The 10,588-nt window shown below is 38.7% G+C and overlaps 1 protein-coding gene across 1 annotated transcript in view; it reads left to right on the top strand.

Moving 5' to 3' along the window:
- LOC147011395 (ubiquitin carboxyl-terminal hydrolase 1-like) overlaps nucleotides 1-10,588 on the top strand; it is a 51,080-nt gene that overhangs the window by 31,879 nt on the left and 8,613 nt on the right. The window lies entirely within an intron of this gene.

Genomic DNA, 10,588 nt, shown 5'->3' with positions numbered 1-10,588 from the left:
CCCTGATCTCGACATATATATATATATATATATATATATATATATATATATATATATATATATATATATATATATATATATATATATATATATATATATATGTATATATATGAACTTTCACATCAATCTGTTAAGCAGTTTCAGAGAAGAAGATTTTTAAAGGATCTGTTTTGTCAAAGTAATATGGCTGCCTGACCATATGACCTATGATGTCATAAATTTAAAACCAGACTCTAATTCCAGAGTTCATCACATGTGTGAAGTTTGCTTTTGATCAGATAAGGTTTGTTTTGCTATCCAATATGGCTGCCAGACCACGTGAACACTGAGATTTTAGCGATCATGCATATATCCCCAAGGGTAGTCGATGACAAAGTTAAAGTTTCACATCATTGGGTTCAGCGGTTTGAGAGAAGTAGATTTTTAAAGGTTTTCGCTAAAATCCAACATTGCTGCCAAACCATGTTAATGATGACATCAGAGTTATCAGGCTTTGTTCCATATGGTTAGTCAATAACACTTCAAAAAAATATTTCTACCAAACCATGTCACTGATGATGTTTCCATTAAATTCACTCGTCACATTTCCTTGTAGATCACCCTCAGAAAGTTTTGTCTTGATTCGATAAAGCATTTTATGCGTCCAATTATGATGTCATCATGAAGGTACAGATGACATCATTTTATCAAATGTTATTTCCCATAGTGCATTCTGTTGTGGAGTTTTGTTGTTAACCGACTCGGTGTAAATCCTACGACTCAATTTGTAAGAAACAATTAATTCACTGTCCACAACGGAAAGTACATTTGATCAGATAACCTTTATTCTTAACATGGTTCCACGGAGTCTAAACCACTGAGATGGTATACATCCACAATGATTTGCACTAAGCTAAGATTACATTTCCTGGCATTTATATGCTTTAGTGGGAGTGGAGGGGGTTGATAAGCATCAGGAAAAATAACTCCAACTACAATACGTGTCCACTAAGTGAAAGAGAATGACATAATCATGGCAAAAGTTGCAGTGTTATCAACCAGGTCACTTTGTTTCATAGCAAGACATTCCTTTTATCAACATTTAGGTCAAAAGACTCTTGGGTAAAGGGAAACATAACTGACAGCCAATTCGACTTATAGCATAAAAATGAAATTTATAAAGCACCACCAACAAGATTATAATTGAGAGTACATTAATATAATTACTTTTCTTCCACAATTCCCCCCCCCCTTTTTCCTTATCAGGAAAATTTGAATAATTATATTACACATGATCACCATACCCCGTTCCTGGAGGAGAAAATAAATCCGTTACAGGAGGAGAAAAGACATCCGTTACACAAGTTCAATCAACAATGGCAGCAAGTGCTCATATCAGAAGAATGCTGGATAACGACCATTTCAATAGTGTCCCAGCCGGGTAAGTGAGTGTGTTTCCATTTAATTCATGGCCTGTTCATCAGCATGTGTCACAAATCAAAAAGACATGTGACCCGAAGTCAGAAGATAAGCAAGTCAGGGTGCAGATAGAGCAGTACCCAACGGGAAACACAGTCAAGGCACTATTTGAGCTGCAGAGAAGGTAGATCTTAGCAGGTACGAGCTTGGGCATGACACTGGGTTGAAGGAGATGAAAAGGACTCGAGAGGTGACCGAGAGATCCAGCCCCAGCAGAGTTTGGGGCCTCATAGCAGCAGTTTGTGCAATCAGGATGGATTCACGAAGTGAGCTGTGCATGTTGGATGCAGTCGCGATGGCTGCACGAGCCCCACCCGCACCATTGAACACATGTTGCAGATGACTCGCTGTGTGGACCTTCAGGGCCTTCATTGTGCATTGAAGCAACCACATTCATGATGGCTGCCACATTGTGCAAGTTCACAATGTATTTGCAACGGCGACGTTAAGACTTTGCCTTGCTGTCGTTTGACTTGTCCAACCTTTTCTTCAGTGGGTTTTTCTTTTCTTTTTTCAACATTACTCATCTTATCTCCTCAGGAAGGGGGTAGTTTCATGATCACGTGTTGAATGCCCAATCACCCAAATCTGGGTTCTCCCCATCGTCCAATCTTTTGGTGGAAGTTCTTCCAAAGCTTCATTAGGCGAAATTGTACATTGCATGGTTCAACTGCTCTCAACACTCCGAAACAAACAAAATCGAGGTTAAGCCTCGTTTAAACACCAAATAGTAAACGTCATGGGCTCATGTATTTCAATAAGACTGACAAAGGTTCTTACAGAAGCATTTAACTTGCATTATATGTTATATCAATATTATATCCCTTTCCTTGTTTTTTCGCACCTAAATTATATGCTAAAATATCCAGAAATCTCAGTTGAATGTACACTCAAAAACATTCATCTCATTTGCTATTTCCATGTGGAAAGGGCAACAGTCTTTATCAGGTTCCAATTTGCAATCAATAATTCTTTTCACCATCCTTCAAAAAGAAAATCCTTTCTCGTCAAGAAAAATATTCCATCATCTGTACAATAATTATGAAAGTTATCTACTTCTTTCAAGTACCGAATCCAAAACGATTCGATTTTGCACAGTTACCATTTTAACATTTGCAATCATTTTAACATTCATATCTGCTAAACAATTCACAGTTTCATTCACAAGCAGTTCTGGAGCAACTACTATTATTTATTTATTTATTTCCACCTAACTTAGCACTTCTGTACTGATGAAAGATGGTCAAGTCAGTGTTAGAAATGCCTCAACTTACTTAAGTAAACGTACAAGAAGTACCACTTAATCAAAAATCACGCACCTGTCGAATTAATCAGAAGACAGATAAGACAAGTAATATTTAAATTGGCTTGAAGCATCATTGCACTCTTTTCAATAATATAATTCTTATATTCTGACCGATTTAACATTCATTTCACATGGTCATGCCTTCGTACTCCACATAATTCTGGTTTATTCTTTGTTTGTCTTTCTACAAATTGAAGACGCATTTTACTTAAATTACAGTCAGGTCAGTACCAGCTCCTAATCAGTGAGAGCAATACAGTTACTATACATGGTACAATTCCTCATTCCATTTAATTGATTTCATAATTGCTGTTGGTCTCGCCACTCTTCTCGTCATTCTGCATTATGGTTATGTAAATACCATGCTGCTTTCCCTCATAACTTGATTTTCCCTTGCAGTTAACTTGTGATTCCTAAAATGTAATGTTGACCAATCTGTCGATCAATTAAATTACGTAGACCCTCCTTCAATACTATGCAAGTACCTCAACTTAATATATTATCTTGATTAAATTATCAGTAACTTTTTCCTACCCTCAATTAACAGATTAACAAGGTCCATAGCTACAGTGATTGACAATATATCAATCAATAAATACAAGTTATCAACAACCTCACTGTGATATAACCAATCATTACTCTGTCACTTGAAGACCCCAATACATTTAAATTAGGATTACGAGACTTATATGATAAAAGGTTTCTCAATTTGTAATCTCAAAACAAAAGTTGATATTAATTATAACCAAAAGAAACATGATGGTTCGTTCTCAATGAGTTCCTTTTCTCTTTTTTTTTAAATGAGCTTAGTCTGAAAGTAATTAACACAGTTACCATACACAACCTCCACTAGTTACCAACTGTTCCCCATGTTTATGTATTTGACAACCGACCCGGTAAAATGGTGTGTGAAAATCACTTTTCTGATTAATATCACATGCAAGCATTATCACGTGTATCACTCGTTCATCACGACAACACAGGTCAAAGCGCATTGGTGTGCTGTTGCTAGGTGTCTGCAAAACAGTGTGCAAAACACACTGGTGTGCTCGGTTCTTATAATTCACAAAATAGATTCCCAAAATAATTCAAAGCTGGGTTGCACATTCTTACATTAATTCACAGGAGTAATTAAACAAGAAAGTCCATCATTGTAGTCACAGGCCGGCCATCCAGGAGTCTTTCTCGGGACTGCCAGCTCTGTGCACTTCCCATGCCACTTGGTTTTTTTTGACATCCCAGAAGTGTGATTTGTCGAGCTGCCGAATTTGACATTGCTCCCGGACCACACTTTGGCTGCTGAGCGTTCATTTGGAAACAAGAACTTTGACAACATTGTGAAAAGACACGAAAATTTTCCAAACAGTTTAAACAGTCACTTATACAATTGAACTTGATTCCTGACAAATATAGGGTCACATAAAAAATACATAAAATAAAGATGCTTTTGGTTTCTGCGCGAGTAAGCCGACCTTGGCTTGGCTTGGATCAAAAGAAGCACTAGCCGAGTAGCACCAGACCCGCCCATAATTTCCCCCCCAAAAGCATTTATATTTTGCCAAGTGCGTAGCTTGCTAAACGTCTTTGTCTTGGTTCTTGGATGTAATGTCTCATAGTGAATTAATTCATCAAATCTTGCAGGAATTCCATCAACATTTTAAATCTCTGACATTGTCCATCTTATCCATTTCTCTCATCACCAAAACAGCAACATGCTGCAATATAACCAACACATACATTAGCCATCTAATCACATTCTCTGACCTTTTAAATACAAATCCATTCCTTTATCAAAACAAATAAATACAGTTTAAACCTCTGTTTTTCAACAGGTGAACAAAAATTGTCAAATCATTTGTCATGAATTAATCGGACAAATAGAGGCACATATAAAGCCACCAGAGATGTTTTTTTTTTTTTGCTTTCTGCTATTCGTGCCGGCAGCTGACCTTGGCAGACAAATGCGCCAATGAGTGTTCATGTGATAAGGCTTGCACGACTGTGTGTTCAAAGAGCAACAGATAGCCAGTCCGCACTTGTCTACGGAGGACAGACGAAGAGCCATCAACATAACATTCACAGACTAATGAAGACAGCACGCCTAGTTTAACGTCATTGAGTTGAAAGCGATTCAGGAGGTTCGTGGGAAAGTTTTGGGCAGTTTAAAAAAAAAAAAGGAAAACGTTTTGTTGTGCCAAGGTCTCAGTTTGGGGAGCCGAGTCCAATTCTCTCTGCATACAAGTAATACAAGTAATGGCACCTCTCCATGTGGGACAGGTTCTTCTTTTCTTTTTTTCATATATTCACAGCACCATCCATGTTACTGAGAACATTTTTCATGTTGGTTTAGAATTTCGACACCACGTGATTCTTGTCCAAATCCTTGTGACATCCATCGTTATCATCGTGTAACACAAGATGGTGATGACTGTAACCTCGTCATCAAAACGGTCATGAATTGTGTCATTCCTTAAATGCAGTTCCAATCCTATAAATGGGAGAAGAATAAACAATGAACACGTGAAACTGATTCATGAATATGAACACACAAGTGTCATAATGAGGACTATGTAGAATGAGACGTGGGGAGTGGAGAGGGGGTGGTGCCCCTGGGAGGCGGAGATGGTGGGTGAGGCAAGTGTTTGCAGTCATTCAGGGATGGATAGAAGCAGATAATGGAAATCAGACTGGGAGGAAGGGTTTTTGGAAGCAAGTATGTGGAAAGATTTTTCATTTGTAAATTGCGAGGGTGAGATGAACAAGAGGAAACAAAGTTTGTTTGTTTTTGTCGTTTTTATTGCCCGCTGCGTGGCGGAAGGGGGATATTGTTGTCACCCAAGTCGTCCAGTTGTCCATCTGGGCGTCAATATTTATAGCTGTGAGTGCGATAACTCATAAACTGTTTGCCATATTGATTTGAAATTTGGGTCACACATGTACCACCTGAAAAGGAAGAACCCTATTGATTTTGGGCGTGGCCGGATCCAAGATGCCCGACTGGGGCGGCCATCTTGAAAAAAATGTTTTTTGTAATAAATGGAAAACCGCTTATCTGATTTCAATTATTTTTGGTTACTACGTTCCTCACCCCAGGGTAACTTTTTCGAGATGATGACCAAATGGTGTCTTGTTTCCAATTCACCTCCCTCATTATCTGGAATATGTATGACCTTTTTCATTCAATGGCAGGGGATTCCCCCATCTCTGATGGTATATTATTAATTTTTACTTAACAGAAAGAAAAGGAAGGAATTAAAACAAGGGGAGTGAATCTTGGAACAAAGTGGGTATAGGAAGCAGTTGTGGAAAAAAAACAAAAACATAAAGGCCCAAAACTATCCGAGCCTGATTTGCAGGATCGAAGTAAATAAAATGCCCATCAAATGGCTCCCTGAAATTTGGTAAAATGTTACATGTTTTTGCATCTTAAATTTACTTGTTCTGTTTGATAAAATGTTTTTTTTATGTTTTCATCACGTGTATGATAAAGGTCCAACAAAACAGGATTGTTTCTGTCACTGAAAATAATTTCTCTAATTTGATGGGTTTTTTTAATCAGTGAAGTTATTTTGTCTCAATGAAAAATGTACATAAGTGTGTGTTTCAAATGAAGAAAAAATAAAAAATTCCTTTGTACTTTACATTACTCGCTTGATAAAGAGAAAAATAATGAACCCAAAACATGCAGTCATTTAACAGATGGACCTGTGTCAAGGGAACAACAGCACGTACTGTCGATGATTGACATATCCTTTGGTTATTTGAAAACATCAAAAGTGATGTTGGGAAAATGGTCCGGAATCCATGAAATGTTCTCGGGTTGCCAGCGAGCCTCACCCTGGGACCGGGCATCGGGGTAGGGCTACACCCAGCGGGACAAGGCTACACCCCAAAACCGGGCGAGATCTGCAGAACGGGTCCTGGGGCGTCGTGACTGTAACCAAGCTGGTGTGCTGGAGAAGATGCACCAATTACTCTAAGACCGTAATGTCTCTCTTACTGTATTATTTATTTTAGATGCATCGTCGAGGCTTGTCGAACGGCTCGTACTAGTACACTGAACAGGGCAGGATGAAGCAGGACAAAAGTAACAGTGGAGAGACGGGTAAAAAAATTTTTAGGGTAAATTCAAGCTGGCCACCAAACCATGTGACCTATCAATAAGAAATTAACAAACTTGTAAAAGGATGTCATGGGATTGGGAATGTGGGTGTAAAGTTTCGCCTCAATCTGTTCAGCCGTTCTGGAGAAGATGTTTTTAATTATTTTTTTCAAAACAAGATGGCTGCCGAACCAAGTCACCTATGACGTCATAATAAATTTTTTCTATGGTGAATTGTTTAGATGACGCTCAAGAAATTTCAGATTTTTCCCATGCAGCGCTCTACTTGACGAATTTTCACCGGCATACCGCTTGACCGATGACGTCACGAAAAATCACCCGTGTTCCCCATGGGGAGCTCAGTAAAATGTATGAAGCAAATTTTTTTTCCATTGCACAGTTTCAGAGATACAGAGGTCCAAAGTTTATCGGTTTTTTCAAGATGGTGCCCGTACCATGTGACGTATGACGTAATAATTATCAATTAAGTATGCTATCAAAAAAGATACATACTAGGGTGAAAATTTCGTGTCGATCGGACTTACCGTTCCTGAGAAAATGATCTTTAAAGCGAAAAACCCGCAAATTGCCGGCGGAAAAATAAAAATAAAAAATAACTCGAAATGCCACTTTATAACTGCTGGCAGTGATGACCGGGTACCCAGTCCATCCGCCTTTGACAAAACGTGAGACTTAAATCATAGTCGCAATTTTCGCATTTAAAGGATAAGCAGTGCCAGAGAAAACATTATTTAATAGTGATACAAACACAGGCTGATTCGAGAGGGCGCGGAACAGACGAGTTACGAACCGGGCAGCACAAAGCATTCAATTTCGTTATTACTGGCTTCCAGATTCAAATAATTAAATAATTCTGGCTCCCAAACCGCGTGACCGATCAGGTTGAAATTTTAAACTTTTGTTTCGCATGTCGCCTGAATTATAAATGTAAAGTTTCGCATATATAGAGGCAGCGGTTCCAGAGTAAACATTAATTAATATTTATCCTTCAATCCAAGATGGCGGCCAAAGCATGTGACTTGTGATGTCATAATTTGCACCACGTGTGCAAACACCATGGTGGATGATAACTGCAATTTTTTGCTTCTCCAGGTGAAGCAGTTCCAGAGAAAACATTATTTAATATTTTTCTTAAAACCAACATGGCTGCCAAACCCTGGGCCCGATCCCGTTGAAATTTCAAACCCTCATTCCGCATGATTGTTCCACCATAAAGGTGATGTTTCGCATTTATTGATGCAGTAGTTCCAGAGGAAACATTAATTAATATTTTTCCTTCAATCCACTATGGCTGCAAAACGTTGCGTCGTACCTCAAAAGGGGGTGAGAACTTTTTATTCGTCATGGAGAGGCGGTCATAGTGGTGGAGTTTCGCCTGGATCTGTTCAGCCGTTTCAGAGAAAAAGACGTTTAAAGATATTGTTTTTCAATCCAAGATGGCTGACGAACCATGTGACCTATGACATCAGAAATTTAAATTCTGCTTCCAACTGGGTATTGGAACACGTATGTGAAGTTTCGTGTTAATCGATAAAGGTGCGTTTTTCTATCCAAGATGGCCGCCAAACCATGTGACGTGTGACATCATAATTTATACCATGCGTGCATACACGATGGTAGATGATAATTGCAAATTTTCGTTTCGTTAGGTAAAGTGGTTCCAGAGAAAACATTATTTAATATTTTTCTTAAATCCAAGATGGCGGCCAAACCATGTGACTTATCAATTCGAAATTAACAAACTTATATCGACTTCCTGTCCCGAATATAGTTCTGAAATCTCCCCGTAATTGGACCAGCGCTTCTGGAGAAGATGTTTGAAGGTTTTAGGGTTTTTTCAAGATGGCCGCCAAACCATGTGACCAATCAAGAAGAAATTAACAAACTTGAGAAAGGACCTCTTGGGGAATGTACCTGTAAAGTCTCACCTCAATCTGTCCAGCCCTTCTGGAGAAGATTTTTTTTAAAAAAACACTAAAAAACAAGATGGCGGCCGAATTACGTCATCGATGACGTCAAAAAAAACATGGCGAATATATCTGTGAAGTTTCCTCTTAATCTGTCTTGCCCTTCTGGAGAAGAAGATTTTTAAAATTTATTCATTTTCAATCCAAGATGGCTGCCGAACCTTGTGACCTATGATATCATAAATTTAAATTCTGCTTTCCATCGTCAACCCGAACAAGTGTGTGAAGTTTCGTGAAAATCGGATAAGGTCTATTTTTCTATCCAAGATGGCCGCCAAACCATGTGACTTCTGAGGTAAAAAAAAATTTTTACCATGTATGCAGACTTGAGGGAGGTAGGCACTTGCAAATTTTCACTTCAATGGCTTATGAAATTCCAGAGAAAACATTATTTAATATTTTTCTTAAATCCAACATGGCGGCCAAACCATGTGACCTATCACTTCAAATCAACAAACTTGCATCGCATGCATGTCACGAATATAGTTCTGAAATCTCGCCTTCATTGGACCAGCGCTTCTGGAGAAGAAGATGTTTGAAGGTTTTAAGGTTTTTTCAAGATGGCCGACAAACCATGTGACCTGTCAACAAGAAATTAACAAACTTGAGAAAGGACCTCTTGGGGAATGTACCTGTAAAGTCTCACCTCAATCTGTCCAGCCCTTCTGGAGAAGATTTTTTTTTAAAAAACACTAAAAAACAAGATGGCGGCCGAATTACGTCATCGATGACGTCAAAAAAAACATTTTTGACGATGAATTTTGGCGTAGATGACGCTCAAAAATTTTCAGATTTTTCCTATACGGCGTTCTACTTGACGAATTTTCACCGGTATATCGTTTCACCTATGACGTCACGAAAAATCACACGTGTTCACCACAGTGAGCTTAGTAAAATTTATCAAACGAAAATTTTTTCCATTGCACGGTTTCTGAGATACAGATGTCCAAAATTTATCGCTTTTTTCAAGATGGCGAAAGCACCACGTGACCAATGACGTCATAATTATAACGTGATTGTGCTATCAAAAAAGATACAAACTATGGTGAAAATTTCCTGTCGATCGGCCTTAGTGTCCCAGAGAAAATGATTTTTAAAGCGAAAAAGGGTGCAAAATGCCGGCGGAAAAATAATAGTAATGCGTAATAATAATAAACAGAAGAAAAACAAAAGGTTACCCATTCCATTTGACTGGGTACCCTAATTACCCAGTCCATGAGACTGGGTACCCTAATTACCCAGTCCATGAGACTGGGTACCCTAATTACCAAGTCCATTTGACTGGGTACCCTAATTACCCAGTCCATTTGACTGGGTACCCTAATTACCCAGTCCATTTGACTGGTTACTCTAATTACCCAGCCCATTAGACTGGGTACCCTAATTACCCAGTCCATTAGACTGGGTACCCTAATTACTCAGTCCATTAGATTGGGTACCCTAATTACCCAGTCCATTAGATTGGGTACCCTAATTACCCAGTCCATTAGATTGGGTACCCTAATTACCCAGTCCATTAGACTGGGTAACCTAATTACCCAGTCCATTTGACTGGGTACCCTAATTACCCAGTCCATTTGACTGGGTACCCTAATTACCCAGTCTATTAAACTGGGTACCCTAATAACACAACCGTAGTTATCTTTCCACCCACACAAGCCCGTTCAGTACCAATCTTGTATATCGCAATAACTACGGTAATGGGAGGATCTCGATATACAATTGATGACGTTA

Source organism: Eptatretus burgeri, chromosome 15, assembly GCF_056783735.1.
Source record: "Eptatretus burgeri isolate ZD-2024b chromosome 15, Ebu_testis_v1, whole genome shotgun sequence".
Lineage (NCBI taxonomy): Eukaryota > Metazoa > Chordata > Myxini > Myxiniformes > Myxinidae > Eptatretus > Eptatretus burgeri.
This window is presented reverse-complemented; position numbering and strand designations above follow the sequence as displayed.